This window comes from Dermacentor variabilis, chromosome 1 (genome assembly GCF_050947875.1).
Source record: "Dermacentor variabilis isolate Ectoservices chromosome 1, ASM5094787v1, whole genome shotgun sequence".
Lineage (NCBI taxonomy): Eukaryota > Metazoa > Arthropoda > Arachnida > Ixodida > Ixodidae > Dermacentor > Dermacentor variabilis.
The window spans coordinates 20,656,458-20,682,390 of NC_134568.1; the positions used below are offsets into that span (position 1 = coordinate 20,656,458).

General features: G+C 49.1%; 62 non-coding genes across 62 annotated transcripts; all 62 read right to left on the bottom strand.

Moving 5' to 3' along the window:
* Positions 1-154: 154 nt before the first annotated feature.
* Positions 155-236, bottom strand: TRNAS-AGA (transfer RNA serine (anticodon AGA)). Its single transcript has one exon. It is a non-coding gene; the product is annotated as a tRNA-Ser (tRNA).
* A 203-nt stretch (positions 237-439) lies between these two features.
* On the bottom strand, positions 440-521 carry TRNAS-AGA (transfer RNA serine (anticodon AGA)). Its single transcript has one exon. It is a non-coding gene; the product is annotated as a tRNA-Ser (tRNA).
* Positions 522-724: 203 nt separating this feature from the next.
* On the bottom strand, positions 725-806 carry TRNAS-AGA (transfer RNA serine (anticodon AGA)). The gene has a single exon. It is a non-coding gene; the product is annotated as a tRNA-Ser (tRNA).
* A 203-nt stretch (positions 807-1,009) lies between these two features.
* Positions 1,010-1,091, bottom strand: TRNAS-AGA (transfer RNA serine (anticodon AGA)). The gene has a single exon. It is a non-coding gene; the product is annotated as a tRNA-Ser (tRNA).
* A 203-nt stretch (positions 1,092-1,294) lies between these two features.
* TRNAS-AGA (transfer RNA serine (anticodon AGA)) lies at positions 1,295-1,376 on the bottom strand. The gene has a single exon. It is a non-coding gene; the product is annotated as a tRNA-Ser (tRNA).
* Positions 1,377-1,579: 203 nt separating this feature from the next.
* Positions 1,580-1,661, bottom strand: TRNAS-AGA (transfer RNA serine (anticodon AGA)). The gene has a single exon. It is a non-coding gene; the product is annotated as a tRNA-Ser (tRNA).
* Positions 1,662-1,864: 203 nt separating this feature from the next.
* Positions 1,865-1,946, bottom strand: TRNAS-AGA (transfer RNA serine (anticodon AGA)). Its single transcript has one exon. It is a non-coding gene; the product is annotated as a tRNA-Ser (tRNA).
* Positions 1,947-2,719: 773 nt separating this feature from the next.
* Positions 2,720-2,801, bottom strand: TRNAS-AGA (transfer RNA serine (anticodon AGA)). The gene has a single exon. It is a non-coding gene; the product is annotated as a tRNA-Ser (tRNA).
* A 773-nt stretch (positions 2,802-3,574) lies between these two features.
* TRNAS-AGA (transfer RNA serine (anticodon AGA)) lies at positions 3,575-3,656 on the bottom strand. Its single transcript has one exon. It is a non-coding gene; the product is annotated as a tRNA-Ser (tRNA).
* Positions 3,657-3,859: 203 nt separating this feature from the next.
* TRNAS-AGA (transfer RNA serine (anticodon AGA)) lies at positions 3,860-3,941 on the bottom strand. Its single transcript has one exon. It is a non-coding gene; the product is annotated as a tRNA-Ser (tRNA).
* Positions 3,942-4,429: 488 nt separating this feature from the next.
* Positions 4,430-4,511, bottom strand: TRNAS-AGA (transfer RNA serine (anticodon AGA)). Its single transcript has one exon. It is a non-coding gene; the product is annotated as a tRNA-Ser (tRNA).
* A 203-nt stretch (positions 4,512-4,714) lies between these two features.
* Positions 4,715-4,796, bottom strand: TRNAS-AGA (transfer RNA serine (anticodon AGA)). The gene has a single exon. It is a non-coding gene; the product is annotated as a tRNA-Ser (tRNA).
* Positions 4,797-4,999: 203 nt separating this feature from the next.
* On the bottom strand, positions 5,000-5,081 carry TRNAS-AGA (transfer RNA serine (anticodon AGA)). Its single transcript has one exon. It is a non-coding gene; the product is annotated as a tRNA-Ser (tRNA).
* Positions 5,082-5,284: 203 nt separating this feature from the next.
* TRNAS-AGA (transfer RNA serine (anticodon AGA)) lies at positions 5,285-5,366 on the bottom strand. The gene has a single exon. It is a non-coding gene; the product is annotated as a tRNA-Ser (tRNA).
* A 202-nt stretch (positions 5,367-5,568) lies between these two features.
* Positions 5,569-5,650, bottom strand: TRNAS-AGA (transfer RNA serine (anticodon AGA)). Its single transcript has one exon. It is a non-coding gene; the product is annotated as a tRNA-Ser (tRNA).
* Positions 5,651-5,853: 203 nt separating this feature from the next.
* TRNAS-AGA (transfer RNA serine (anticodon AGA)) lies at positions 5,854-5,935 on the bottom strand. Its single transcript has one exon. It is a non-coding gene; the product is annotated as a tRNA-Ser (tRNA).
* Positions 5,936-6,423: 488 nt separating this feature from the next.
* On the bottom strand, positions 6,424-6,505 carry TRNAS-AGA (transfer RNA serine (anticodon AGA)). Its single transcript has one exon. It is a non-coding gene; the product is annotated as a tRNA-Ser (tRNA).
* Positions 6,506-6,708: 203 nt separating this feature from the next.
* On the bottom strand, positions 6,709-6,790 carry TRNAP-AGG (transfer RNA proline (anticodon AGG)). The gene has a single exon. It is a non-coding gene; the product is annotated as a tRNA-Pro (tRNA).
* A 203-nt stretch (positions 6,791-6,993) lies between these two features.
* Positions 6,994-7,075, bottom strand: TRNAS-AGA (transfer RNA serine (anticodon AGA)). The gene has a single exon. It is a non-coding gene; the product is annotated as a tRNA-Ser (tRNA).
* A 488-nt stretch (positions 7,076-7,563) lies between these two features.
* TRNAS-AGA (transfer RNA serine (anticodon AGA)) lies at positions 7,564-7,645 on the bottom strand. The gene has a single exon. It is a non-coding gene; the product is annotated as a tRNA-Ser (tRNA).
* A 202-nt stretch (positions 7,646-7,847) lies between these two features.
* TRNAS-AGA (transfer RNA serine (anticodon AGA)) lies at positions 7,848-7,929 on the bottom strand. Its single transcript has one exon. It is a non-coding gene; the product is annotated as a tRNA-Ser (tRNA).
* Positions 7,930-8,132: 203 nt separating this feature from the next.
* On the bottom strand, positions 8,133-8,214 carry TRNAS-AGA (transfer RNA serine (anticodon AGA)). Its single transcript has one exon. It is a non-coding gene; the product is annotated as a tRNA-Ser (tRNA).
* A 488-nt stretch (positions 8,215-8,702) lies between these two features.
* TRNAS-AGA (transfer RNA serine (anticodon AGA)) lies at positions 8,703-8,784 on the bottom strand. Its single transcript has one exon. It is a non-coding gene; the product is annotated as a tRNA-Ser (tRNA).
* Positions 8,785-8,987: 203 nt separating this feature from the next.
* Positions 8,988-9,069, bottom strand: TRNAP-AGG (transfer RNA proline (anticodon AGG)). The gene has a single exon. It is a non-coding gene; the product is annotated as a tRNA-Pro (tRNA).
* Positions 9,070-9,272: 203 nt separating this feature from the next.
* On the bottom strand, positions 9,273-9,354 carry TRNAS-AGA (transfer RNA serine (anticodon AGA)). The gene has a single exon. It is a non-coding gene; the product is annotated as a tRNA-Ser (tRNA).
* A 488-nt stretch (positions 9,355-9,842) lies between these two features.
* On the bottom strand, positions 9,843-9,924 carry TRNAS-AGA (transfer RNA serine (anticodon AGA)). The gene has a single exon. It is a non-coding gene; the product is annotated as a tRNA-Ser (tRNA).
* Positions 9,925-10,127: 203 nt separating this feature from the next.
* Positions 10,128-10,209, bottom strand: TRNAS-AGA (transfer RNA serine (anticodon AGA)). Its single transcript has one exon. It is a non-coding gene; the product is annotated as a tRNA-Ser (tRNA).
* A 203-nt stretch (positions 10,210-10,412) lies between these two features.
* TRNAS-AGA (transfer RNA serine (anticodon AGA)) lies at positions 10,413-10,494 on the bottom strand. The gene has a single exon. It is a non-coding gene; the product is annotated as a tRNA-Ser (tRNA).
* A 488-nt stretch (positions 10,495-10,982) lies between these two features.
* On the bottom strand, positions 10,983-11,064 carry TRNAP-AGG (transfer RNA proline (anticodon AGG)). The gene has a single exon. It is a non-coding gene; the product is annotated as a tRNA-Pro (tRNA).
* A 203-nt stretch (positions 11,065-11,267) lies between these two features.
* Positions 11,268-11,349, bottom strand: TRNAS-AGA (transfer RNA serine (anticodon AGA)). The gene has a single exon. It is a non-coding gene; the product is annotated as a tRNA-Ser (tRNA).
* A 203-nt stretch (positions 11,350-11,552) lies between these two features.
* On the bottom strand, positions 11,553-11,634 carry TRNAS-AGA (transfer RNA serine (anticodon AGA)). Its single transcript has one exon. It is a non-coding gene; the product is annotated as a tRNA-Ser (tRNA).
* Positions 11,635-11,837: 203 nt separating this feature from the next.
* On the bottom strand, positions 11,838-11,919 carry TRNAS-AGA (transfer RNA serine (anticodon AGA)). Its single transcript has one exon. It is a non-coding gene; the product is annotated as a tRNA-Ser (tRNA).
* A 203-nt stretch (positions 11,920-12,122) lies between these two features.
* TRNAS-AGA (transfer RNA serine (anticodon AGA)) lies at positions 12,123-12,204 on the bottom strand. The gene has a single exon. It is a non-coding gene; the product is annotated as a tRNA-Ser (tRNA).
* Positions 12,205-12,975: 771 nt separating this feature from the next.
* TRNAS-AGA (transfer RNA serine (anticodon AGA)) lies at positions 12,976-13,057 on the bottom strand. The gene has a single exon. It is a non-coding gene; the product is annotated as a tRNA-Ser (tRNA).
* Positions 13,058-13,260: 203 nt separating this feature from the next.
* TRNAS-AGA (transfer RNA serine (anticodon AGA)) lies at positions 13,261-13,342 on the bottom strand. The gene has a single exon. It is a non-coding gene; the product is annotated as a tRNA-Ser (tRNA).
* A 488-nt stretch (positions 13,343-13,830) lies between these two features.
* TRNAS-AGA (transfer RNA serine (anticodon AGA)) lies at positions 13,831-13,912 on the bottom strand. The gene has a single exon. It is a non-coding gene; the product is annotated as a tRNA-Ser (tRNA).
* Positions 13,913-14,114: 202 nt separating this feature from the next.
* On the bottom strand, positions 14,115-14,196 carry TRNAS-AGA (transfer RNA serine (anticodon AGA)). Its single transcript has one exon. It is a non-coding gene; the product is annotated as a tRNA-Ser (tRNA).
* A 771-nt stretch (positions 14,197-14,967) lies between these two features.
* Positions 14,968-15,049, bottom strand: TRNAS-AGA (transfer RNA serine (anticodon AGA)). The gene has a single exon. It is a non-coding gene; the product is annotated as a tRNA-Ser (tRNA).
* A 772-nt stretch (positions 15,050-15,821) lies between these two features.
* TRNAS-AGA (transfer RNA serine (anticodon AGA)) lies at positions 15,822-15,903 on the bottom strand. The gene has a single exon. It is a non-coding gene; the product is annotated as a tRNA-Ser (tRNA).
* Positions 15,904-16,106: 203 nt separating this feature from the next.
* TRNAS-AGA (transfer RNA serine (anticodon AGA)) lies at positions 16,107-16,188 on the bottom strand. The gene has a single exon. It is a non-coding gene; the product is annotated as a tRNA-Ser (tRNA).
* Positions 16,189-16,676: 488 nt separating this feature from the next.
* On the bottom strand, positions 16,677-16,758 carry TRNAS-AGA (transfer RNA serine (anticodon AGA)). Its single transcript has one exon. It is a non-coding gene; the product is annotated as a tRNA-Ser (tRNA).
* A 203-nt stretch (positions 16,759-16,961) lies between these two features.
* Positions 16,962-17,043, bottom strand: TRNAS-AGA (transfer RNA serine (anticodon AGA)). The gene has a single exon. It is a non-coding gene; the product is annotated as a tRNA-Ser (tRNA).
* Positions 17,044-17,814: 771 nt separating this feature from the next.
* On the bottom strand, positions 17,815-17,896 carry TRNAS-AGA (transfer RNA serine (anticodon AGA)). The gene has a single exon. It is a non-coding gene; the product is annotated as a tRNA-Ser (tRNA).
* A 203-nt stretch (positions 17,897-18,099) lies between these two features.
* TRNAS-AGA (transfer RNA serine (anticodon AGA)) lies at positions 18,100-18,181 on the bottom strand. The gene has a single exon. It is a non-coding gene; the product is annotated as a tRNA-Ser (tRNA).
* A 488-nt stretch (positions 18,182-18,669) lies between these two features.
* Positions 18,670-18,751, bottom strand: TRNAS-AGA (transfer RNA serine (anticodon AGA)). Its single transcript has one exon. It is a non-coding gene; the product is annotated as a tRNA-Ser (tRNA).
* A 203-nt stretch (positions 18,752-18,954) lies between these two features.
* Positions 18,955-19,036, bottom strand: TRNAS-AGA (transfer RNA serine (anticodon AGA)). The gene has a single exon. It is a non-coding gene; the product is annotated as a tRNA-Ser (tRNA).
* Positions 19,037-19,807: 771 nt separating this feature from the next.
* Positions 19,808-19,889, bottom strand: TRNAS-AGA (transfer RNA serine (anticodon AGA)). Its single transcript has one exon. It is a non-coding gene; the product is annotated as a tRNA-Ser (tRNA).
* Positions 19,890-20,092: 203 nt separating this feature from the next.
* TRNAS-AGA (transfer RNA serine (anticodon AGA)) lies at positions 20,093-20,174 on the bottom strand. The gene has a single exon. It is a non-coding gene; the product is annotated as a tRNA-Ser (tRNA).
* Positions 20,175-20,377: 203 nt separating this feature from the next.
* Positions 20,378-20,459, bottom strand: TRNAS-AGA (transfer RNA serine (anticodon AGA)). The gene has a single exon. It is a non-coding gene; the product is annotated as a tRNA-Ser (tRNA).
* A 203-nt stretch (positions 20,460-20,662) lies between these two features.
* Positions 20,663-20,744, bottom strand: TRNAS-AGA (transfer RNA serine (anticodon AGA)). Its single transcript has one exon. It is a non-coding gene; the product is annotated as a tRNA-Ser (tRNA).
* A 488-nt stretch (positions 20,745-21,232) lies between these two features.
* On the bottom strand, positions 21,233-21,314 carry TRNAS-AGA (transfer RNA serine (anticodon AGA)). Its single transcript has one exon. It is a non-coding gene; the product is annotated as a tRNA-Ser (tRNA).
* A 203-nt stretch (positions 21,315-21,517) lies between these two features.
* TRNAS-AGA (transfer RNA serine (anticodon AGA)) lies at positions 21,518-21,599 on the bottom strand. Its single transcript has one exon. It is a non-coding gene; the product is annotated as a tRNA-Ser (tRNA).
* A 203-nt stretch (positions 21,600-21,802) lies between these two features.
* On the bottom strand, positions 21,803-21,884 carry TRNAS-AGA (transfer RNA serine (anticodon AGA)). The gene has a single exon. It is a non-coding gene; the product is annotated as a tRNA-Ser (tRNA).
* Positions 21,885-22,372: 488 nt separating this feature from the next.
* TRNAS-AGA (transfer RNA serine (anticodon AGA)) lies at positions 22,373-22,454 on the bottom strand. The gene has a single exon. It is a non-coding gene; the product is annotated as a tRNA-Ser (tRNA).
* A 203-nt stretch (positions 22,455-22,657) lies between these two features.
* TRNAS-AGA (transfer RNA serine (anticodon AGA)) lies at positions 22,658-22,739 on the bottom strand. The gene has a single exon. It is a non-coding gene; the product is annotated as a tRNA-Ser (tRNA).
* Positions 22,740-22,942: 203 nt separating this feature from the next.
* Positions 22,943-23,024, bottom strand: TRNAS-AGA (transfer RNA serine (anticodon AGA)). The gene has a single exon. It is a non-coding gene; the product is annotated as a tRNA-Ser (tRNA).
* Positions 23,025-23,227: 203 nt separating this feature from the next.
* TRNAS-AGA (transfer RNA serine (anticodon AGA)) lies at positions 23,228-23,309 on the bottom strand. The gene has a single exon. It is a non-coding gene; the product is annotated as a tRNA-Ser (tRNA).
* Positions 23,310-23,797: 488 nt separating this feature from the next.
* TRNAS-AGA (transfer RNA serine (anticodon AGA)) lies at positions 23,798-23,879 on the bottom strand. Its single transcript has one exon. It is a non-coding gene; the product is annotated as a tRNA-Ser (tRNA).
* A 487-nt stretch (positions 23,880-24,366) lies between these two features.
* Positions 24,367-24,448, bottom strand: TRNAS-AGA (transfer RNA serine (anticodon AGA)). Its single transcript has one exon. It is a non-coding gene; the product is annotated as a tRNA-Ser (tRNA).
* Positions 24,449-24,651: 203 nt separating this feature from the next.
* On the bottom strand, positions 24,652-24,733 carry TRNAS-AGA (transfer RNA serine (anticodon AGA)). Its single transcript has one exon. It is a non-coding gene; the product is annotated as a tRNA-Ser (tRNA).
* Positions 24,734-25,504: 771 nt separating this feature from the next.
* Positions 25,505-25,586, bottom strand: TRNAS-AGA (transfer RNA serine (anticodon AGA)). Its single transcript has one exon. It is a non-coding gene; the product is annotated as a tRNA-Ser (tRNA).
* A 203-nt stretch (positions 25,587-25,789) lies between these two features.
* Positions 25,790-25,871, bottom strand: TRNAS-AGA (transfer RNA serine (anticodon AGA)). The gene has a single exon. It is a non-coding gene; the product is annotated as a tRNA-Ser (tRNA).
* Positions 25,872-25,933: the final 62 nt, after the last annotated feature.

Consider the following 25,933-nt stretch of genomic DNA (forward strand, 5'->3'; position numbering starts at 1 on the left):
TGCAAGACGCTCGTCTGCTTCTTAGGTTCGTTGAGGTCGGGCACGTGCCCCCGCTTCAATTTTACGCGAAGAGACGTGGAAACTAATTATTCTACAGTTGCTTCCTCTGCAAAAATGCGCACGAAGCCACACAGGCTTGCAAAAAAGGTATGCACGCAGTCGACAGGATTCGAACCTGTGCGCGGAGACCCCAATAGATTTCTAGTCTATCGCCTTAACCGCTCGGCCACGACTGCAACTTGCACAATGGCGCTCTAAAAGGCCATTATTAGGTATAAATTCAGTTGCAAGACGCTCGTCTGCTTCTTAGGTTCGTTGAGGTCGGGTATGTGCCCCCGCTTCAATTTTGCGCGAAGAGACGTGGAAACTAATTATTCTACAGTTGCTTCCTCTGCAAGAATGCGCACGAAGCCACACAGGCTTCCAAAAAAGGTATGCACGCAGTCGACAGGATTCGAACCTGTGCGGGGAGACCCCAATAGATTTCTAGTCTATCGCCTTAACCGCTCGGCCACGACTGCAACTTACAACAAGGTGCTCTAAAAGGCCATTATTAGGTATAAATTCAGTTGCAAGACGCTCGTCTGTTTCTTAGGTTCGTTGAGGTCGGGCATGTGCCCCCGCTTCAAATTTACGCGAAGAGACGTGGAAACTAATTATTCTACAGTTGCTTCCTCTGCAAGAATGCGCACGAAGCCACACAGGCTTGCAAAAAAGGTATGCACGCAGTCGACAGGATTCGAACCTGTGCGGGGAGACCCCAATAGATTTCTAGTCTATCGCCTTAACCGCTCGGCCACGACTGCAACTTGCACAAAGGCGCTTTAAAAGGCCATTATTAGGTATAAATTCAGTTGCAAGACGCTCGTCTGCTTCTTAGGTTCGTTGAGGTCGGGCACGTGCCCCCGCTTCAATTTTACGCGACGAGACGTGGAAACTAATTATTCTACAGTTGCTTCCTCTGCAGAAATGCGCACGAAGCCACACAGGCTTCCAAAAAAGGTATGCACGCAGTCGACAGGATTCGAACCTGTGCGGGGAGACCCCAATAGATTTCTAGTCTATCGCCTTAACCGCTCGGCCACGACTGCAACTTGCACAAAGGCGCTTTAAAAGGCCATTATTAGGTATAAATTCAGTTGCAAGACGCTCGTCTGCTTCTTAGGTTCGTTGAGGTCGGGCACGTGCCCCCGCTTCAATTTTACGCGAAGAGACGTGGAAACGAATTATTCTACAGTTGCTTCCTCTGCAAGAATGCGCACGAAGCCACACAGGCTTCCAAAAAAGGTATGCACGCAGTCGACAGGATTCGAACCTGTGCGGGGAGACCCCAATAGATTTCTAGTCTATCGCCTTAACCGCTCGGCCACGACTGCAACTTGCACAAAGGCGCTCTAAAAGGCCATTATTAGGTATAAATTCAGTTGCAAGACACTCGTCTGCTTCTTAGGTTCGTTGAGGTCGGGCACGTGCCCCCGCTTCAATTTTACGCGAAGAGACGTGGAAACTAATTATTCTACAGTTGCTTCCTCTGCAAGAATGCGCACGAAGCCACACAGGCTTCCAAAGAAGGTATGCACGCAGTCGACAGGATTCGAACCTGTGCGGGGAGACCCCAATAGATTTCTGGTCTATCGCCTTAACCGCTCGGCCACGACTGCAACTTGCACAAAGGCGCTCTAAAAGGCCATTATTAGATATAAATTCAGTTGCAAGACGCTCGTCTGCTTCTTAGGTTCGTTGAGGTCGGGCACGTGCCCCCGCTTCAATTTTACGCGAAGAGACGTGGAAACTAATTATTCTACAGTTGCTTCCTCTGCAAGAACGCGCACGAAGCCACACAGGCTTGCAAAAAAGGTATGCACGCAGTCGACAGGATTCGAACCTGTGCGGGGAGACCCCAATAGATTTCTAGTCTATCGCCTTAACCGCTCGGCCACGACTGCAACTTGCACAAAGGCGCTCTAAAAGGCCATTATTAGGTATAAATTCAGTTGCAAGACGCTCGTCTGCTTCTTAGGTTCGTTGAGGTCGGGCACGTGCCCCCGCTTCAATTTTACGCGACGAGACGTGGAAACTAATTATTCTACAGTTGCTTCCTCTGCAGAAATACGCACGAAGCCACACAGGCTTCCAAAAAAGGTATGCACGCAGTCGACAGGATTCGAACTTGTGCGGGGAGACCCCAATAGATTTCTAGTCTATCGCCTTAACCGCTCGGCCACGACTGCAACTTGCACAAATGCGCTCTAAAAGGCCATTATTAGGTATAAATTCAGTTGCAAGACGCTCGTCTGCTTCTTAGGTTCGTTGAGGTCGGGCACGTGCCCCCGCTTCAATTTTACGCGACGAGACGTGGAAACTAATTATTCTACAGTTGCTTCCTCTGCAGAAATACGCACGAAGCCACACAGGCTTCCAAAAAAGGTATGCACGCAGTCGACAGGATTCGAACTTGTGCGGGGAGACCCCAATAGATTTCTAGTCTATCGCCTTAACCGCTCGGCCACGACTGCAACTTGCACAAAGGCGCTCTAAAAGGCCATTATTAGGTATAAATTCAGTTGCAAGACACTCGTCTGCTTCTTAGGTTCGTTGAGGTCGGGCACGTGCCCCCGCTTCAATTTTACGCGAAGAGACGTGGAAACTAATTATTCTACAGTTGCTTCCTCTGCAAGAATGCGCACGAAGCCACACAGGCTTCCAAAGAAGGTATGCACGCAGTCGACAGGATTCGAACCTGTGCGGGGAGACCCCAATAGATTTCTAGTCTATCGCCTTAACCGCTCGGCCACGACTGCAACTTGCACAAAGGCGCTCTAAAAGGCCATTATTAGATATAAATTCAGTTGCAAGACGCTCGTCTGCTTCTTAGGTTCGTTGAGGTCGGGCACGTGCCCCCGCTTCAATTTTACGCGAAGAGACGTGGAAACTAATTATTCTACAGTTGCTTCCTCTGCAAGAATGCGCACGAAGCCACACAGGCTTGCAAAAAAGGTATGCACGCAGTCGACAGGATTCGAACCTGTGCGGGGAGACCCCAATAGATTTCTAGTATATCGCCTTAACCGCTCGGCCACGACTGCAACTTGCACAAAGGCGCTCTAAAAGGCCATTATTAGGTATAAATTCAGTTGCAAGACGCTCGTCTGCTTCTTAGGTTCGTTGAGGTCGGGCACGTGCCCCCGCTTCAATTTTACGCGACGAGACGTGGAAACTAATTATTCTACAGTTGCTTCCTCTGCAGAAATGCGCACGAAGCCACACAGGCTTCCAAAAAAGGTATGCACGCAGTCGACAGGATTCGAACTTGTGCGGGGAGACCCCAATAGATTTCTAGTCTATCGCCTTAACCGCTCGGCCACGACTGCAACTTGCACAAATGCGCTCTAAAAGGCCATTATTAGGTATAAATTCAGTTGCAAGACGCTCGTCTGTTTCTTAGGTTCGTTGAGGTCGGGCATGTGCCCCCGCTTCAATTTTACGCGAAGAGACGTGGAAACTAATTATTCTACAGTTGCTTTCTCTGCAAAAATGCGCACGAAGCCACACAGGCTTGCAAAAAAGGTATGCACGCAGTCGACAGGATTCGAACCTGTGCGGGGAGACCCCAATAGATTTCTAGTCTATCGCCTTAACCGCTCGGCCACGACGGCAACTTACAACAAGGTGCTCTAAAAGGCCATTATTAGGTATAAATTCAGTTGCAAGACGCTCGTCTGTTTCTTAGGTTCGTTGAGGTCGGGCACGTGCCCCCGCTTCAAATTTACGCGAAGAGACGTGGAAACTAATTATTCTACAGTTGCTTCCTCTGCAAGAATGCGCACGAAGCCACACAGGCTTGCAAAAAAGGTATGCACGCAGTCGACAGGATTCGAACCTGTGCGGGGAGACCCCAATAGATTTCTAGTCTATCGCCTTAACCGCTCGGCCACGACTGCAACTTGCACAAATGCGCTCTAAAAGGCCATTATTAGGTATAAATTCAGTTGCAAGACGCTCGTCTGCTTCTTAGGTTTGTTGAGGTCGGGCACGTGCCCCCGCTTCAATTTTACGCGACGAGACGTGGAAACTAATTATTCTACAGTTGCTTCCTCTGCAGAAATGCGCACGAAGCCACACAGGCTTCCAAAAAAGGTATGCACGCAGTCGACAGGATTCGAACTTGTGCGGGGAGACCCCAATAGATTTCTAGTCTATCGCCTTAACCGCTCGGCCACGACTGCAACTTGCACAAATGCGCTCTAAAAGGCCATTATTAGGTATAAATTCAGTTGCAAGACGCTCGTCTGTTTCTTAGGTTCGTTGAGGTCGGGCATGTGCCCCCGCTTCAATTTTACGCGAAGAGACGTGGAAACTAATTATTCTACAGTTGCTTCCTCTGCAAAAATGCGCACGAAGCCACACAGGCTTGCAAAAAAGGTATGCACGCAGTCGACAGGATTCGAACCTGGGCGGGGAGACCCCAATAGATTTCTAGTCTATCGCCTTAACCGCTCGGCCACGACTGCAACTTGCACGAAGGCGCTCTAAAAGGCCATTATTAGGTATAAATTCAGTTGCAAGACGCTCGTCTGCTTCTTAGGTTCGTTGAGGTCGGGCATGTGCCCCCGCTTCAATTTTACGCGAAGAGACGTGGAAACTAATTATTCTACAGTTGCTTCCTCTGCAAGAATGCGCACGAAGCCACACAGGCTTGCAAAAAAGGTATGCACGCAGTCGACAGGATTCGAACCTGTGCGGGGAGACCCCAATAGATTTCTAGTCTATCGCCTTAACCGCTCGGCCACGACTGCAACTTGCACAAAGGCGCTCTAAAAGGCCATTATTAGGTATAAATTCAGTTGCAAGACGCTCGTCTGTTTCTTAGGTTCGTTGAGGTCGGGCACGTGCCCCCGCTTCAATTTTACGCGACGAGACGTGGAAACTAATTATTCTACAGTTGCTTTCTCTGCAAAAATGCGCACGAAGCCACACAGGCTTGCAAAAATGGTATGCACGCAGTCGACAGGATTCGAACCTGGGCGGGGAGACCCCAATAGATTTCTAGTCTATCGCCTTAACCGCTCGGCCACGACTGCAACTTGCACAAAGGCGCTCTAAAAGGCCATTATTAGGTATAAATTCAGTTGCAAGACGCTCGTCTGCTTCTTAGGTTCGTTGAGGTCGGGCATGTGCCCCCGCTTCAATTTTACGCGAAGAGACGTGGAAACTAATTATTCTACAGTTGCTTTCTCTGCAAAAATGCGCACGAAGCCACACAGGCTTGCAAAAATGGTATGCACGCAGTCGACAGGATTCGAACCTGGGCGGGGAGACCCCAATAGATTTCTAGTCTATCGCCTTAACCGCTCGGCCACGACTGCAACTTGCACAAAGGCGCTCTAAAAGGCCATTATTAGGTATAAATTCAGTTGCAAGACGCTCGTCTGCTTCTTAGGTTCGTTGAGGTCGGGCATGTGCCCCCGCTTCAATTTTACGCGAAGAGACGTGGAAACTAATTATTCTACAGTTGCTTCCTCTGCAAGAATGCGCACGAAGCCACACAGGCTTCCAAAAAGGTATGCACGCAGTCGACAGGATTCGAACCTGTGCGGGGAGACCCCAATAGATTTCTAGTCTATCGCCTTAACCGCTCGGCCACGACGGCAACTTACAACAAGGTGCTCTAAAAGGCCATTATTAGGTATAAATTCAGTTGCAAGACGCTCGTCTGTTTCTTAGGTTCGTTGAGGTCGGGCACGTGCCCCCGCTTCAAATTTACGCGAAGAGACGTGGAAACTAATTATTCTACAGTTGCTTCCTCTGCAAGAATGCGCACGAAGCCACACAGGCTTGCAAAAAAGGTATGCACGCAGTCGACAGGATTCGAACCTGTGCGGGGAGACCCCAATAGATTTCTAGTCTATCGCCTTAACCGCTCGGCCACGACTGCAACTTGCACAAAGGCGCTCTAAAAGGCGATTATTAGGTATAAATTCAGTTGCAAGACGCTCGTCTGCTTCTTAGGTTCGTTGAGGTCGGGCACGTGCCCCCGCTTCAAATTTACGCGAAGAGACGTGGAAACTAATTATTCTACAGTTGCTTCCTCTGCAAGAATGCGCACGAAGCCACACAGGCTTCCAAAAAAGGTATGCACGCAGTCGACAGGATTCGAACTTGTGCGGGGAGACCCCAATAGATTTCTAGTCTATCGCCTTAACCGCTCGGCCACGACTGCAACTTGCACAAATGCGCTCTAAAAGGCCATTATTAGGTATAAATTCAGTTGCAAGACACTCGTCTGTTTCTTAGGTTCGTTGAGGTCGGGCATGTGCCCCCGCTTCAATTTTACGCGAAGAGACGTGGAAACTAATTATTCTACAGTTGCTTCCTCTGCAAAAATGCGCACGAAGCCACACAGGCTTGCAAAAAAGGTATGCACGCAGTCGACAGGATTCGAACCTGGGCGGGGAGACCCCAATAGATTTCTAGTCTATCGCCTTAACCGCTCGGCCACGACTGCAACTTGCACAAATGCGCTCTAAAAGGCCATTATTAGGTATAAATTCAGTTGCAAGACGCTCGTCTGTTTCTTAGGTTCGTTGAGGTCGGGCACGTGCCCCCGCTTCAATTTTACGCGAAAAGACGTGGAAACTAATTATTCTACAGTTGCTTCCTCTGCAGAAATGCGCACGAAGCCACACAGGCTTCCAAAAAAGGTATGCACGCAGTCGACAGGATTCGAACTTGTGCGGGGAGACCCCAATAGATTCCTAGTCTATCGCCTTAACCGCTCGGCCACGACTGCAACTTGCACAAATGCGCTCTAAAAGGCCATTATTAGGTATAAATTCAGTTGCAAGACGCTCGTCTGCTTCTTAGGTTCGTTGAGGTCGGGCATGTGCCCCCGCTTCAATTTTACGCGAAGAGACGTGGAAACTAATTATTCTACAGTTGCTTCCGCTGCAAGAATGCGCACGAAGCCACACAGGCTTGCAAAAAAGGTATGCACGCAGTCGACAGGATTCGAACCTGTGCGGGGAGACCCCAATAGATTTCTAGTCTATCGCCTTAACCGCTCGGCCACGACTGCAACTTGCACAAAGGCGCTCTAAAAGGCCATTATTAGGTATAAATTCAGTTGCAAGACGCTCGTCTGCTTCTTAGGTTCGTTGAGGTCGGGCACGTGCCCCCGCTTCAATTTTACGCGACGAGACGTGGAAACTAATTATTCTACAGTTGCTTCCTCTGCAGAAATGCGCACGAAGCCACACAGGCTTCCAAAAAAGGTATGCACGCAGTCGACAGGATTCGAACTTGTGCGGGGAGACCCCAATAGATTTCTAGTCTATCGCCTTAACCGCTCGGCCACGACTGCAACTTGCACAAATGCGCTCTAAAAGGCCATTATTAGGTATAAATTCAGTTGCAAGACGCTCGTCTGTTTCTTAGGTTCGTTGAGGTCGGGCATGTGCCCCCGCTTCAATTTTACGCGAAGAGACGTGGAAACTAATTATTCTACAGTTGCTTTCTCTGCAAAAATGCGCACGAAGCCACACAGGCTTGCAAAAATGGTATGCACGCAGTCGACAGGATTCGAACCTGGGCGGGGAGACCCCAATAGATTTCTAGTCTATCGCCTTAACCGCTCGGCCACGACTGCAACTTGCACAAAGGCGCTCTAAAAGGCCATTATTAGGTATAAATTCAGTTGCAAGACGCTCGTCTGCTTCTTAGGTTCGTTGAGGTCGGGCATGTGCCCCCGCTTCAATTTTACGCGAAGAGACGTGGAAACTAATTATTCTACAGTTGCTTCCTCTGCAAGAATGCGCACGAAGCCACACAGGCTTCCAAAAAGGTATGCACGCAGTCGACAGGATTCGAACCTGTGCGGGGAGACCCCAATAGATTTCTAGTCTATCGCCTTAACCGCTCGGCCACGACGGCAACTTACAACAAGGTGCTCTAAAAGGCCATTATTAGGTATAAATTCAGTTGCAAGACGCTCGTCTGTTTCTTAGGTTCGTTGAGGTCGGGCACGTGCCCCCGCTTCAAATTTACGCGAAGAGACGTGGAAACTAATTATTCTACAGTTGCTTCCTCTGCAAGAATGCGCACGAAGCCACACAGGCTTGCAAAAAAGGTATGCACGCAGTCGACAGGATTCGAACCTGTGCGGGGAGACCCCAATAGATTTCTAGTCTATCGCCTTAACCGCTCGGCCACGACTGCAACTTGCACAAAGGCGCTCTAAAAGGCGATTATTAGGTATAAATTCAGTTGCAAGACGCTCGTCTGCTTCTTAGGTTCGTTGAGGTCGGGCACGTGCCCCCGCTTCAAATTTACGCGAAGAGACGTGGAAACTAATTATTCTACAGTTGCTTCCTCTGCAAGAATGCGCACGAAGCCACACAGGCTTCCAAAAAAGGTATGCACGCAGTCGACAGGATTCGAACTTGTGCGGGGAGACCCCAATAGATTTCTAGTCTATCGCCTTAACCGCTCGGCCACGACTGCAACTTGCACAAATGCGCTCTAAAAGGCCATTATTAGGTATAAATTCAGTTGCAAGACACTCGTCTGTTTCTTAGGTTCGTTGAGGTCGGGCATGTGCCCCCGCTTCAATTTTACGCGAAGAGACGTGGAAACTAATTATTCTACAGTTGCTTCCTCTGCAAAAATGCGCACGAAGCCACACAGGCTTGCAAAAAAGGTATGCACGCAGTCGACAGGATTCGAACCTGGGCGGGGAGACCCCAATAGATTTCTAGTCTATCGCCTTAACCGCTCGGCCACGACTGCAACTTGCACAAATGCGCTCTAAAAGGCCATTATTAGGTATAAATTCAGTTGCAAGACGCTCGTCTGTTTCTTAGGTTCGTTGAGGTCGGGCACGTGCCCCCGCTTCAATTTTACGCGAAAAGACGTGGAAACTAATTATTCTACAGTTGCTTCCTCTGCAGAAATGCGCACGAAGCCACACAGGCTTCCAAAAAAGGTATGCACGCAGTCGACAGGATTCGAACTTGTGCGGGGAGACCCCAATAGATTCCTAGTCTATCGCCTTAACCGCTCGGCCACGACTGCAACTTGCACAAATGCGCTCTAAAAGGCCATTATTAGGTATAAATTCAGTTGCAAGACGCTCGTCTGCTTCTTAGGTTCGTTGAGGTCGGGCATGTGCCCCCGCTTCAATTTTGCGCGAAGAGACGTGGAAACTAATTATTCTACAGTTGCTTCCTCTGCAAGAATGCGCACGAAGCCACACAGGCTTCCAAAAAAGGTATGCACGCAGTCGACAGGATTCGAACCTGTGCGGGGAGACCCCAATAGATTTCTAGTCTATCGCCTTAACCGCTCGGCCACGACTGCAACTTACAACAAGGTGCTCTAAAAGGCCATTATTAGGTATAAATTCAGTTGCAAGACGCTCGTCTGTTTCTTAGGTTCGTTGAGGTCGGGCATGTGGCCCCGCTTCAATTTTACGCGAAGAGACGTGGAAACTAATTATTCTACAGTTGCTTCCTCTGCAGAAATGCGCACGAAGCCACACAGGCTTCCAAAAAAGGTATGCACGCAGTCGACAGGATTCGAACTTGTGCGGGGAGACCCCAATAGATTTCTAGTCTATCGCCTTAACCGCTCGGCCACGACTGCAACTTGCACAAAGGCGCTCTAAAAGGCCATTATTAGGTATAAATTCAGTTGCAAGACGCTCGTCTGCTTCTTAGGTTCGTTGAGGTCGGGCACGTGCCCCCGCTTCAATTTTACGCGAAGAGACGTGGAAACTAATTATTCTACAGTTGCTTCCTCTGCAGAAATGCGCACGAAGCCCCACAGGCTTCCAAAAAAGGTATGCACGCAGTCGACAGGATTCGAACCTGTGCGGGGAGACCCCAATAGATTTCTAGTCTAACGCCTTAACCGCTCGGCCACGACTGCAACTTGCACAAATGCGCTCTAAAAGGCCATTATTAGGTATAAATTCAGTTGCAAGACGCTCGTCTGTTTCTTAGGTTCGTTGAGGTCGGGCATGTGCCCCCGCTTCAATTTTACGCGAAGAGACGTGGAAACTAATTATTCTACAGTTGCTTCCTCTGCAAGAATGCGCACGAAGCCACACAGGCTTGCAAAAAACGTATGCACGCAGTCGACAGGATTCGAACCTGTGCGGGGAGACCCCAATAGATTTCTAGTCTATCGCCTTAACCGCTCGGCCACGACTGCAACTTGCACAAAGGCGCTCTAAAAGGCCATTATTAGGTATAAATTCAGTTGCAAGACGCTCGTCTGCTTCTTAGGTTCGTTGAGGTCGGGCATGTGCCCCCGCTTCAATTTTACGCGAAGAGACGTGGAAACTAATTATTCTACAGTTGCTTCCTCTGCAAGAATGCGCACGAAGCCACACAGGGTTCCAAAAAAAGCATGCATGCAGTCGACAGGATTCGAACCTGCGCGGGGAGACCCCAATAGATTTCTAGTCTATCGCCTTAACCGCTCGGCCACGACTGCAACTTGCACAAAGGCGCTCTAAAAGGCCATTATTAGGTATAAATTCAGTTGCAAGACGCTCGTCTGCTTCTTAGGTTCGTTGAGGTCGGGCACGTGCCCCCGCTTCAATTTTACGCGAAGAGACGTGGAAACGAATTATTCTACAGTTGCATCCTCTGCAAGAATGCGCACGAAGCCACACAGGCTTCCAAAAAAGGTATGCACGCAGTCGACAGGATTCGAACTTGTGCGGGGAGACCCCAATAGATTTCTAGTCTATCGCCTTAACCGCTCGGCCACGACTGCAACTTGCACAAATGCGCTCTAAAAGGCCATTATTAGGTATAAATTCAGTTGCAAGACGCTCGTCTGTTTCTTAGGTTCGTTGAGGTCGGGCACGTGCCCCCGCTTCAATTTTACGCGAAAAGACGTGGAAACTAATTATTCTACAGTTGCTTCCTCTGCAGAAATGCGCACGAAGCCACACAGGCTTCCAAAAAAGGTATGCACGCAGTCGACAGGATTCGAACTTGTGCGGGGAGACCCCAATAGATTCCTAGTCTATCGCCTTAACCGCTCGGCCACGACTGCAACTTGCACAAATGCGCTCTAAAAGGCCATTATTAGGTATAAATTCAGTTGCAAGACGCTCGTCTGCTTCTTAGGTTCGTTGAGGTCGGGTATGTGCCCCCGCTTCAATTTTGCGCGAAGAGACGTGGAAACTAATTATTCTACAGTTGCTTCCTCTGCAAGAATGCGCACGAAGCCACACAGGCTTCCAAAAAAGGTATGCACGCAGTCGACAGGATTCGAACCTGTGCGGGGAGACCCCAATAGATTTCTAGTCTATCGCCTTAACCGCTCGGCCACGACTGCAACTTACAACAAGGTGCTCTAAAAGGCCATTATTAGGTATAAATTCAGTTGCAAGACGCTCGTCTGTTTCTTAGGTTCGTTGAGGTCGGGCATGTGGCCCCGCTTCAATTTTACGCGAAGAGACGTGGAAACTAATTATTCTACAGTTGCTTCCTCTGCAGAAATGCGCACGAAGCCCCACAGGCTTCCAAAAAAGGTATGCACGCAGTCGACAGGATTCGAACCTGTGCGGGGAGACCCCAATAGATTTCTAGTCTAACGCCTTAACCGCTCGGCCACGACTGCAACTTGCACAAAGGCGCTCTAAAAGGCCATTATTAGGTATAAATTCAGTTGCAAGACGCTCGTCTGCTTCTTAGGTTCGTTGAGGTCGGGCACGTGCCCCCGCTTCAATTTTACGCGAAGAGACGTGGAAACTAATTATTCTACAGTTGCTTCCTCTGCAGAAATGCGCACGAAGCCCCACAGGCTTCCAAAAAAGGTATGCACGCAGTCGACAGGATTCGAACCTGTGCGGGGAGACCCCAATAGATTTCTAGTCTAACGCCTTAACCGCTCGGCCACGACTGCAACTTGCACAAATGCGCTCTAAAAGGCCATTATTAGGTATAAATTCAGTTGCAAGACGCTCGTCTGTTTCTTAGGTTCGTTGAGGTCGGGCATGTGCCCCCGCTTCAATTTTACGCGAAGAGACGTGGAAACTAATTATTCTACAGTTGCTTCCTCTGCAAGAATGCGCACGAAGCCACACAGGCTTGCAAAAAAGGTATGCACGCAGTCGACAGGATTCGAACCTGTGCGGGGAGACCCCAATAGATTTCTAGTCTATCGCCTTAACCGCTCGGCCACGACTGCAACTTGCACAAAGGCGCTCTAAAAGGCCATTATTAGGTATAAATTCAGTTGCAAGACGCTCGTCTGCTTCTTAGGTTCGTTGAGGTCGGGCATGTGCCCCCGCTTCAATTTTACGCGAAGAGACGTGGAAACTAATTATTCTACAGTTGCTTCCTCTGCAAGAATGCGCACGAAGCCACACAGGGTTCCAAAAAAGCATGCACGCAGTCGACAGGATTCGAAGTTGTGCGGGGAGACCCCAATAGATTTCTAGTCTATCGCCTTAACCGCTCGGCCACGACTGCAACTTGCACAAAGGCGCTCTAAAAAGACATTATTAGGTATAAATTCAGTTGCAAGACGCTCGTCTGTTTCTTAGGTTCGTTGAGGTCGGGCATGTGCCCCCGCTTCAATTTTACGTGAAAAGACGTGGAAACTAATTATTCTACAGTTGCTTCCTCTGCAGAAATGCGCACGAAGCCACACAGGCTTCCAAAAAAGCATGCACGCAGTCGACAGGATTCGAACTTGTGCGGGGAGACCCCAATAGATTTCTAGTCTATCGCCTTAACCGCTCGGCCACGACTGCAACTTGCACAAATGCGCTCTAAAAGGCCATTATTAGGTATAAATTCAGTTGCAAGACGCTCGTCTGTTTCTTAGGTTCGTTGAGGTCGGGCATGTGCCCCCGCTTCAATTTTACGCGAAGAGACGTGGAAACTAATTATTCTACAGTTGCTTCCTCTGCAAAAATGCGCACGAAGCCACACAGGCTTGCAAAAAAGGTATGCACGCAGTCGACAGGATTCGAACCTGCGCGGGGAGACCCCAATAGATTTCTAGTCTATCGCCTTAACCGCTCGGCCACGACTGCAACTTGCACAAAGGCGCTCTAAAAGGCCATTATTAGGTATAAATTCAGTTGCAAGACGCTCGTCTGCTTCTTAGGTTCGTTGAGGTCGGGCACGTGCCCCCGCTTCAATTTTACGCGAAGAGACGTGGAAACGAATTATTCTACAGTTGCTTCCTCTGCAAGAATGCGCACGAAGCCACACAGGCTTCCAAAAAAGGTATGCACGCAGTCGACAGGATTCGAACCTGTGCGGGGAGACCCCAATAGATTTCTAGTCTATCGCCTTAACCGCTCGGCCACGACTGCAACTTGCACAAAGGCGCTCTAAAAGGCCATTATTAGGTATAAATTCAGTTGCAAGACGCTCGTCTGTTTCTTAGGTTCGTTGAGGTCGGGCATGTGGCCCCGCTTCAATTTTACGCGAAGAGACGTGGAAACGAATTATTCTACAGTTGCTTCCTCTGCAGAAATGCGCACGAAGCCACACAGGCTTCCAAAAAAGGTATGCACGCAGTCGACAGGATTCGAACTTGTGCGGGGAGACCCCAATAGATTTCTAGTCTATCGCCTTAACCGCTCGGCCACGACTGCAACTTGCACAAAGGCGCTCTAAAAGGCCATTATTAGGTATAAATTCAGTTGCAAGACGCTCGTCTGCTTCTTAGGTTCGTTGAGGTCGGGCACGTGCCCCCGCTTCAATTTTACGCGAAGAGACGTGGAAACTAATTATTCTACAGTTGCTTCCTCTGCAGAAATGCGCACGAAGCCCCACAGGCTTCCAAAAAAGGTATGCACGCAGTCGACAGGATTCGAACCTGTGCGGGGAGACCCCAATAGATTTCTAGTCTAACGCCTTAACCGCTCGGCCACGACTGCAACTTGCACAAATGCGCTCTAAAAGCCATTATTAGGTATAAATTCAGTTGCAAGACGCTCGTCTGTTTCTTAGGTTCGTTGAGGTCGGGCATGTGCCCCCGCTTCAATTTTACGCGAAGAGACGTGGAAACTAATTATTCTACAGTTGCTTCCTCTGCAAGAATGCGCACGAAGCCACACAGGCTTGCAAAAAAGGTATGCACGCAGTCGACAGGATTCGAACCTGTGCGGGGAGACCCCAATAGATTTCTAGTCTATCGCCTTAACCGCTCGGCCACGACTGCAACTTGCACAAAGGCGCTCTAAAAGGCCATTATTAGGTATAAATTCAGTTGCAAGAGGCTCGTCTGCTTCTTAGGTTCGTTGAGGTCGGGCATGTGCCCCCGCTTCAATTTTACGCGAAGAGACGTGGAAACTAATTATTCTACAGTTGCTTCCTCTGCAAGAATGCGCACGAAGCCACACAGGGTTCCAAAAAAGCATGCACGCAGTCGACAGGATTCGAAGTTGTGCGGGGAGACCCCAATAGATTTCTAGTCTATCGCCTTAACCGCTCGGCCACGACTGCAACTTGCACAATGGCGCTCTAAAAAGACATTATTAGGTATAAATTCAGTTGCAAGACGCTCGTCTGTTTCTTAGGTTCGTTGAGGTCGGGCATGTGCCCCCGTTTCAATTTTACGTGAAAAGACGTGGAAACTAATTATTCTACAGTTGCTTCCTCTGCAGAAATGCGCACGAAGCCACACAGGCTTCCAAAAAAGCATGCACGCAGTCGACAGGATTCGAACTTGTGCGGGGAGACCCCAATAGATTTCTAGTCTATCGCCTTAACCGCTCGGCCACGACTGCAACTTGCACAAATGCGCTCTAAAAGGCCATTATTAGGTATAAATTCAGTTGCAAGACGCTCGTCTGTTTCTTAGGTTCGTTGAGGTCGGGCATGTGCCCCCGCTTCAATTTTACGCGAAGAGACGTGGAAACTAATTATTCTACAGTTGCTTCCTCTGCAAAAATGCGCACGAAGCCACACAGGCTTGCAAAAAAGGTATGCACGCAGTCGACAGGATTCGAACCTGCGCGGGGAGACCCCAATAGATTTCTAGTCTATCGCCTTAACCGCTCGGCCACGACTGCAACTTGCACAAAGGCGCTCTAAAAGGCCATTATTAGGTATAAATTCAGTTGCAAGACGCTCGTCTGCTTCTTAGGTTCGTTGAGGTCGGGCACGTGCCCCCGCTTCAATTTTACGCGAAGAGACGTGGAAACGAATTATTCTACAGTTGCTTCCTCTGCAAGAATGCGCACGAAGCCACACAGGGTTCCAAAAAAGCATGCACGCAGTCGACAGGATTCGAAGTTGTGCGGGGAGACCCCAATAGATTTCTAGTCTATCGCCTTAACCGCTCGGCCACGACTGCAACTTGCACAATGGCGCTCTAAAAAGACATTATTAGGTATAAATTCAGTTGCAAGACGCTCGTCTGTTTCTTAGGTTCGTTGAGGTCGGGCATGTGCCCCCGTTTCAATTTTACGTGAAAAGACGTGGAAACTAATTATTCTACAGTTGCTTCCTCTGCAGAAATGCGCACGAAGCCACACAGGCTTCCAAAAAAAGCATGCACGCAGTCGACAGGATTCGAACTTGTGCGGGGAGACCCCAATAGATTTCTAGTCTATCGCCTTAACCGCTCGGCCACGACTGCAACTTGCACAAATGCGCTCTAAAAGGCCATTATTAGGTATAAATTCAGTTGCAAGACGCTCGTCTGTTTCTTAGGTTCGTTGAGGTCGGGCATGTGCCCCCGCTTCAATTTTACGCGAAGAGACGTGGAAACTAATTATTCTACAGTTGCTTCCTCTGCAAGAATGCGCACGAAGCCACACAGGCTTCCAAAAAAGGTATGCACGCAGTCGACAGGATTCGAACCTGTGCGGGGAGACCCCAATAGATTTCTAGTCTATCGCCTTAACCGCTCGGCCACGACTGCAACTTGCACAAAGGCGCTCTAAAAGGCCATTATTAGGTATAAATTCAGTTGCAAGACGCTCGTCTGTTTCTTAGGTTCGTTGAGGTCGGGCACGTGCCCCCGCTTCAATTTTACGCGAAGAGACGTGGAAACGAATTATTCTACAGTTGCTTCCTCTGCAAGAATGCGCACGAAGCCACACAGGCTTCCAAAAAAGGTATGCACGCAGTCGACAGGATTCGAACCTGTGCGGGGAGACCCCAATAGATTTCTAGTCTATCGCCTTAACCGCTCGGCCACGACTGCAACTTACAACAAGGTGCTCTAAAAGGCCATTATTAGGTATAAATTCAGTTTCAAGACGCTCGTCTGTTTCTTAGGTTCGTTGAGGTCGGGCATGTGCCCCCGCTTCAAATTTACGCGAAGAGACGTGGAAACTAATTATTCTACAGTTGCTTCCTCTGCAAGAATGCGCACGAAGCCACACAGGCTTGCAAAAAAGGTATGCACGCATTCGACAGGATTCGAACCTGTGCGGGGAGACCCCAATAGATTTCTAGTCTATCGCCTTAACCGCTCGGCCACGACTGCAACTTGCACAAAGGCGCTCTAAAAGGCCATTATTAGGTATAAATTCAGTTGCAAGACGCTCGTCTGCTTCTTAGGTTCGTTGAGGTCGGGCACGTGCCCCCGCTTCAATTTTACGCGAAGAGACGTGGAAACTAATTATTCTACAGTTGCTTCCTCTGCAAGAATGCGCACGAAGCCCCACAGGCTTCCAAAAAAGGTATGCACGCAGTCGACAGGATTCGAACCTGTGCGGGGAGACCCCAATAGATTTCTAGTCTAACGCCTTAACCGCTCGGCCACGACTGCAACTTGCACAAATGCGCTCTAAAAGGCCATTATTAGGTATAAATTCAGTTGCAAGACGCTCGTCTGTTTCTTAGGTTCGTTGAGGTCGGGCATGTGCCCCCGCTTCAATTTTACGCGAAGAGACGTGGAAACTAATTATTCTACAGTTGCTTCCTCTGCAAGAATGCGCACGAAGCCACACAGGCTTGCAAAAAAGGTATGCACGCAGTCGACAGGATTCGAACCTATGCGGGGAGACCCCAATAGATTTCTAGTCTATCGCCTTAACCGCTCGGCCACGACTGCAACTTGCACAAAGGCGCTCTAAAAGGCCATTATTAGGTATAAATTCAGTTGCAAGACGCTCGTCTGCTTCTTAGGTTCGTTGAGGTCGGGCATGTGCCCCCGCTTCAATTTTACGCGAAGAGACGTGGAAACTAATTATTCTACAGTTGCTTCCTCTGCAAGAATGCGCACGAAGCCACACAGGGTTCCAAAAAAGCATGCACGCAGTCGACAGGATTCGAAGTTGTGCGGGGAGACCCCAATAGATTTCTAGTCTATCGCCTTAACCGCTCGGCCACGACTGCAACTTGCACAAAGGCGCTCTAAAAAGACATTATTAGGTATAAATTCAGTTGCAAGACGCTCGTCTGTTTCTTAGGTTCGTTGAGGTCGGGCATGTGCCCCCGCTTCAATTTTACGTGAAAAGACGTGGAAACTAATTATTCTACAGTTGCTTCCTCTGCAGAAATGCGCACGAAGCCACACAGGCTTCCAAAAAAGCATGCACGCAGTCGACAGGATTCGAACTTGTGCGGGGAGACCCCAATAGATTTCTAGTCTATCGCCTTAACCGCTCGGCCACGACTGCAACTTGCACAAATGCGCTCTAAAAGGCCATTATTAGGTATAAATTCAGTTGCAAGACGCTCGTCTGTTTCTTAGGTTCGTTGAGGTCGGGCATGTGCCCCCGCTTCAATTTTACGCGAAGAGACGTGGAAACTAATTATTCTACAGTTGCTTCCTCTGCAAAAATGCGCACGAAGCCACACAGGCTTGCAAAAAAGGTATGCACGCAGTCGACAGGATTCGAACCTGCGCGGGGAGACCCCAATAGATTTCTAGTCTATCGCCTTAACCGCTCGGCCACGACTGCAACTTGCACAAAGGCGCTCTAAAAGGCCATTATTAGGTATAAATTCAGTTGCAAGACGCTCGTCTGCTTCTTAGGTTCGTTGAGGTCGGGCACGTGCCCCCGCTTCAATTTTACGCGAAGAGACGTGGAAACGAATTATTCTACAGTTGCTTCCTCTGCAAGAATGCGCACGAAGCCACACAGGCTTCCAAAAAAGGTATGCACGCAGTCGACAGGATTCGAACCTGTGCGGGGAGACCCCAATAGATTTCTAGTCTATCGCCTTAACCGCTCGGCCACGACTGCAACTTGCACAAAGGCGCTCTAAAAGGCCATTATTAGGTATAAATTCAGTTGCAAGACGCTCGTCTGTTTCTTAGGTTCGTTGAGGTCGGGCATGTGGCCCCGCTTCAATTTTACGCGAAGAGACGTGGAAACGAATTATTCTACAGTTGCTTCCTCTGCAGAAATGCGCACGAAGCCACACAGGCTTCCAAAAAAGGTATGCACGCAGTCGACAGGATTCGAACTTGTGCGGGGAGACCCCAATAGATTTCTAGTCTATCGCCTTAACCGCTCGGCCACGACTGCAACTTGCACAAAGGCGCTCTAAAAGGCCATTATTAGGTATAAATTCAGTTGCAAGACGCTCGTCTGCTTCTTAGGTTCGTTGAGGTCGGGCACGTGCCCCCGCTTCAATTTTACGCGAAGAGACGTGGAAACTAATTATTCTACAGTTGCTTCCTCTGCAGAAATGCGCACGAAGCCCCACAGGCTTCCAAAAAAGGTATGCACGCAGTCGACAGGATTCGAACCTGTGCGGGGAGACCCCAATAGATTTCTAGTCTAACGCCTTAACCGCTCGGCCACGACTGCAACTTGCACAAATGCGCTCTAAAAGGCCATTATTAGGTATAAATTCAGTTGCAAGACGCTCGTCTGTTTCTTAGGTTCGTTGAGGTCGGGCATGTGCCCCCGCTTCAATTTTACGCGAAGAGACGTGGAAACTAATTATTCTACAGTTGCTTCCTCTGCAAGAATGCGCACGAAGCCACACAGGCTTGCAAAAAAGGTATGCACGCAGTCGACAGGATTCGAACCTGTGCGGGGAGACCCCAATAGATTTCTAGTCTATCGCCTTAACCGCTCGGCCACGACTGCAACTTGCACAAAGGCGCTCTAAAAGGCCATTATTAGGTATAAATTCAGTTGCAAGAGGCTCGTCTGCTTCTTAGGTTCGTTGAGGTCGGGCATGTGCCCCCGCTTCAATTTTACGCGAAGAGACGTGGAAACTAATTATTCTACAGTTGCTTCCTCTGCAAGAATGCGCACGAAGCCACACAGGGTTCCAAAAAAGCATGCACGCAGTCGACAGGATTCGAAGTTGTGCGGGGAGACCCCAATAGATTTCTAGTCTATCGCCTTAACCGCTCGGCCACGACTGCAACTTGCACAATGGCGCTCTAAAAAGACATTATTAGGTATAAATTCAGTTGCAAGACGCTCGTCTGTTTCTTAGGTTCGTTGAGGTCGGGCATGTGCCCCCGCTTCAATTTTACGTGAAAATACGTGGAAACTAATTATTCTACAGTTGCTTCCTCTGCAGAAATGCGCACGAAGCCACACAGGCTTCCAAAAAAGCATGCACGCAGTCGACAGGATTCGAACTTGTGCGGGGAGACCCCAATAGATTTCTAGTCTATCGCCTTAACCGCTCGGCCACGACTGCAACTTGCACAAATGCGCTCTAAAAGGCCATTATTAGGTATAAATTCAGTTGCAAGACGCTCGTCTGTTTCTTAGGTTCGTTGAGGTCGGGCATGTGCCCCCGCTTCAATTTTACGCGAAGAGACGTGGAAACTAATTATTCTACAGTTGCTTCCTCTGCAAAAATGCGCACGAAGCCACACAGGCTTGCAAAAAAGGTATGCACGCAGTCGACAGGATTCGAACCTGCGCGGGGAGACCCCAATAGATTTCTAGTCTATCGCCTTAACCGCTCGGCCACGACTGCAACTTGCACAAAGGCGCTCTAAAAGGCCATTATTAGGTATAAATTCAGTTGCAAGACGCTCGTCTGCTTCTTAGGTTCGTTGAGGTCGGGCACGTGCCCCCGCTTCAATTTTACGCGAAGAGACGTGGAAACGAATTATTCTACAGTTGCTTCCTCTGCAAGAATGCGCACGAAGCCACACAGGCTTCCAAAAAAGGTATGCACGCAGTCGACAGGATTCGAACCTGTGCGGGGAGACCCCAATAGATTTCTAGTCTATCGCCTTAACCGCTCGGCCACGACTGCAACTTGCACAAAGGCGCTCTAAAAGGCCATTATTAGGTATAAATTCAGTTGCAAGACGCTCATCTGTTTCTTAGGTTCGTTGAGGTCGGGCACGTGCCCCCGCTTCAATTTTACGCGAAGAGACGTGGAAACGAATTATTCTACAGTTGCTTCCTCTGCAAGAATGCGCACGAAGCCACACAGGCTTCCAAAAAAGGTATGCACGCAGTCGACAGGATTCGAACCTGTGCGGGGAGACCCCAATAGATTTCTAGTCTATCGCCTTAACCGCTCGGCCACGACTGCAACTTGCACAAAGGCGCTCTAAAAGGCCATTATTAGGTATAAATTCAGTTGCAAGACGCTCGTCTGTTTCTTAGGTTCGTTGAGGTCGGGCACGTGCCCCCGCTTCAATTTTACGCGAAGAGACGTGGAAACGAATTATTCTACAGTTGCTTCCTCTGCAAGAATGCGCACGAAGCCACACAGGCTTCCAAAAAAGGTATGCACGCAGTCGACAGGATTCGAACCTGTGCGGGGAGACCCCAATAGATTTCTAGTCTATCGCCTTAACCGCTCGGCCACGACTGCAACTTACAACAAGGTGCTCTAAAAGGCCATTATTAGGTATAAATTCAGTTTCAAGACGCTCGTCTGTTTCTTAGGTTCGTTGAGGTCGGGCATGTGCCCCCGCTTCAAATTTACGCGAAGAGACGTGGAAACTAATTATTCTACAGTTGCTTCCTCTGCAAGAATGCGCACGAAGCCACACAGGCTTGCAAAAAAGGTATGCACGCATTCGACAGGATTCGAACCTGTGCGGGGAGACCCCAATAGATTTCTAGTCTATCGCCTTAACCGCTCGGCCACGACTGCAACTTGCACAAAGGCGCTCTAAAAGGCCATTATTAGGTATAAATTCAGTTGCAAGACGCTCGTCTGCTTCTTAGGTTCGTTGAGGTCGGGCACGTGCCCCCGCTTCAATTTTACGCGAAGAGACGTGGAAACTAATTATTCTACAGTTGCTTCCTCTGCAAGAATGCGCACGAAGCCCCACAGGCTTCCAAAAAAGGTATGCACGCAGTCGACAGGATTCGAACCTGTGCGGGGAGACCCCAATAGATTTCTAGTCTAACGCCTTAACCGCTCGGCCACGACTGCAACTTGCACAAATGCGCTCTAAAAGGCCATTATTAGGTATAAATTCAGTTGCAAGACGCTCGTCTGTTTCTTAGGTTCGTTGAGGTCGGGCATGTGCCCCCGCTTCAATTTTACGCGAAGAGACGTGGAAACTAATTATTCTACAGTTGCTTCCTCTGCAAGAATGCGCACGAAGCCACACAGGCTTGCAAAAAAGGTATGCACGCAGTCGACAGGATTCGAACCTATGCGGGGAGACCCCAATAGATTTCTAGTCTATCGCCTTAACCGCTCGGCCACGACTGCAACTTGCACAAAGGCGCTCTAAAAGGCCATTATTAGGTATAAATTCAGTTGCAAGACGCTCGTCTGTTTCTTAGGTTCGTTGAGGTCGGGCACGTGCCCCCGCTTCAATTTTACGCGAAGAGACGTGGAAACGAATTATTCTACAGTTGCTTCCTCTGCAAGAATGCGCACGAAGCCACACAGGCTTCCAAAAAAGGTATGCACGCAGTCGACAGGATTCGAACCTGTGCGGGGAGACCCCAATAGATTTCTAGTCTATCGCCTTAACCGCTCGGCCACGACTGCAACTTACAACAAGGTGCTCTAAAAGGCCATTATTAGGTATAAATTCAGTTTCAAGACGCTCGTCTGTTTCTTAGGTTCGTTGAGGTCGGGCATGTGCCCCCGCTTCAAATTTACGCGAAGAGACGTGGAAACTAATTATTCTACAGTTGCTTCCTCTGCAAGAATGCGCACGAAGCCACACAGGCTTGCAAAAAAGGTATGCACGCATTCGACAGGATTCGAACTTGTGCGGGGAGACCCCAATAGATTTCTAGTCTATCGCCTTAACCGCTCGGCCACGACTGCAACTTGCACAAATGCGCTCTAAAAGGCCATTATTAGGTATAAATTCAGTTGCAAGACGCTCGTCTGTTTCTTAGGTTCGTTGAGGTCGGGCATGTGCCCCCGCTTCAATTTTACGCGAAGAGACGTGGAAACTAATTATTCTACAGTTGCTTCCTCTGCAAAAATGCGCACGAAGCCACACAGGCTTGCAAAAAAGGTATGCACGCAGTCGACAGGATTCGAACCTGCGCGGGGAGACCCCAATAGATTTCTAGTCTATCGCCTTAACCGCTCGGCCACGACTGCAACTTGCACAAAGGCGCTCTAAAAGGCCATTATTAGGTATAAATTCAGTTGCAAGACGCTCGTCTGCTTCTTAGGTTCGTTGAGGTCGGGCACGTGCCCCCGCTTCAATTTTACGCGAAGAGACGTGGAAACGAATTATTCTACAGTTGCTTCCTCTGCAAGAATGCGCACGAAGCCACACAGGCTTCCAAAAAAGGTATGCACGCAGTCGACAGGATTCGAACCTGTGCGGGGAGACCCCAATAGATTTCTAGTCTATCGCCTTAACCGCTCGGCCACGACTGCAACTTGCACAAAGGCGCTCTAAAAGGCCATTATTAGGTATAAATTCAGTTGCAAGACGCTCATCTGTTTCTTAGGTTCGTTGAGGTCGGGCACGTGCCCCCGCTTCAATTTTACGCGAAGAGACGTGGAAACGAATTATTCTACAGTTGCTTCCTCTGCAAGAATGCGCACGAAGCCACACAGGCTTCCAAAAAAGGTATGCACGCAGTCGACAGGATTCGAACCTGTGCGGGGAGACCCCAATAGATTTCTAGTCTATCGCCTTAACCGCTCGGCCACGACTGCAACTTGCACAAAGGCGCTCTAAAAGGCCATTATTAGGTATAAATTCAGTTGCAAGACGCTCGTCTGTTTCTTAGGTTCGTTGAGGTCGGGCACGTGCCCCCGCTTCAATTTTACGCGAAGAGACGTGGAAACGAATTATTCTACAGTTGCTTCCTCTGCAAGAATGCGCACGAAGCCACACAGGCTTCCAAAAAAGGTATGCACGCAGTCGACAGGATTCGAACCTGTGCGGGGAGACCCCAATAGATTTCTAGTCTATCGCCTTAACCGCTCGGCCACGACTGCAACTTACAACAAGGTGCTCTAAAAGGCCATTATTAGGTATAAATTCAGTTTCAAGACGCTCGTCTGTTTCTTAGGTTCGTTGAGGTCGGGCATGTGCCCCCGCTTCAAATTTACGCGAAGAGACGTGGAAACTAATTATTCTACAGTTGCTTCCTCTGCAAGAATGCGCACGAAGCCACACAGGCTTGCAAAAAAGGTATGCACGCATTCGACAGGATTCGAACCTGTGCGGGGAGACCCCAATAGATTTCTAGTCTATCGCCTTAACCGCTCGGCCACGACTGCAACTTGCACAAAGGCGCTCTAAAAGGCCATTATTAGGTATAAATTCAGTTGCAAGACGCTCGTCTGCTTCTTAGGTTCGTTGAGGTCGGGCACGTGCCCCCGCTTCAATTTTACGCGAAGAGACGTGGAAACTAATTATTCTACAGTTGCTTCCTCTGCAAGAATGCGCACGAAGCCCCACAGGCTTCCAAAAAAGGTATGCACGCAGTCGACAGGATTCGAACCTGTGCGGGGAGACCCCAATAGATTTCTAGTCTATCGCCTTAACCGCTCGGCCACGACTGCAACTTGCACAAAGGCGCTCTAAAAAGACATTATTAGGTATAAATTCAGTTGCAAGACGCTCGTCTGTTTCTTAGGTTCGTTGAGGTCGGGCATGTGCCCCCGCTTCAATTTTACGTGAAAAGACGTGGAAACTAATTATTCTACAGTTGCTTCCTCTGCAGAAATGCGCACGAAGCCACACAGGCTTCCAAAAAAGCATGCACGCAGTCGACAGGATTCGAACTTGTGCGGGGAGACCCCAATAGATTTCTAGTCTATCGCCTTAACCGCTCGGCCACGACTGCAACTTGCACAAATGCGCTCTAAAAGGCCATTATTAGGTATAAATTCAGTTGCAAGACGCTCGTCTGTTTCTTAGGTTCGTTGAGGTCGGGCATGTGCCCCCGCTTCAATTTTACGCGAAGAGACGTGGAAACTAATTATTCTACAGTTGCTTCCTCTGCAAAAATGCGCACGAAGCCACACAGGCTTGCAAAAAAGGTATGCACGCAGTCGACAGGATTCGAACCTGTGCGGGGAGACCCCAATAGATTTCTAGTCTAACGCCTTAACCGCTCGGCCACGACTGCAACTTGCACAAATGCGCTCTAAAAGGCCATTATTAGGTATAAATTCAGTTGCAAGACGCTCGTCTGTTTCTTAGGTTCGTTGAGGTCGGGCATGTGCCCCCGCTTCAATTTTACGCGAAGAGACGTGGAAACTAATTATTCTACAGTTGCTTCCTCTGCAAGAATGCGCACGAAGCCACACAGGCTTGCAAAAAAGGTATGCACGCAGTCGACAGGATTCGAACCTGTGCGGGGAGACCCCAATAGATTTCTAGTCTATCGCCTTAACCGCTCGGCCACGACTGCAACTTGCACAAAGGCGCTCTAAAAGGCCATTATTAGGTATAAATTCAGTTGCAAGAGGCTCGTCTGCTTCTTAGGTTCGTTGAGGTCGGGCATGTGCCCCCGCTTCAATTTTACGCGAAGAGACGTGGAAACTAATTATTCTACAGTTGCTTCCTCTGCAAGAATGCGCACGAAGCCACACAGGGTTCCAAAAAAGCATGCACGCAGTCGACAGGATTCGAAGTTGTGCGGGGAGACCCCAATAGATTTCTAGTCTATCGCCTTAACCGCTCGGCCACGACTGCAACTTGCACAATGGCGCTCTAAAAAGACATTATTAGGTATAAATTCAGTTGCAAGACGCTCGTCTGTTTCTTAGGTTCGTTGAGGTCGGGCATGTGCCCCCGCTTCAATTTTACGTGAAAAGACGTGGAAACTAATTATTCTACAGTTGCTTCCTCTGCAGAAATGCGCACGAAGCCACACAGGCTTCCAAAAAAGCATGCACGCAGTCGACAGGATTCGAACTTGTGCGGGGAGACCCCAATAGATTTCTAGTCTATCGCCTTAACCGCTCGGCCACGACTGCAACTTGCACAAATGCGCTCTAAAAGGCCATTATTAGGTATAAATTCAGTTGCAAGACGCTCGTCTGTTTCTTAGGTTCGTTGAGGTCGGGCATGTGCCCCCGCTTCAATTTTACGCGAAGAGACGTGGAAACTAATTATTCTACAGTTGCTTCCTCTGCAAAAATGCGCACGAAGCCACACAGGCTTGCAAAAAAGGTATGCACGCAGTCGACAGGATTCGAACCTGCGCGGGGAGACCCCAATAGATTTCTAGTCTATCGCCTTAACCGCTCGGCCACGACTGCAACTTGCACAAAGGCGCTCTAAAAGGCCATTATTAGGTATAAATTCAGTTGCAAGACGCTCGTCTGCTTCTTAGGTTCGTTGAGGTCGGGCACGTGCCCCCGCTTCAATTTTACGCGAAGAGACGTGGAAACGAATTATTCTACAGTTGCTTCCTCTGCAAGAATGCGCACGAAGCCACACAGGCTTCCAAAAAAGGTATGCACGCAGTCGACAGGATTCGAACCTGTGCGGGGAGACCCCAATAGATTTCTAGTCTATCGCCTTAACCGCTCGGCCACGACTGCAACTTGCACAAAGGCGCTCTAAAAGGCCATTATTAGGTATAAATTCAGTTGCAAGACGCTCA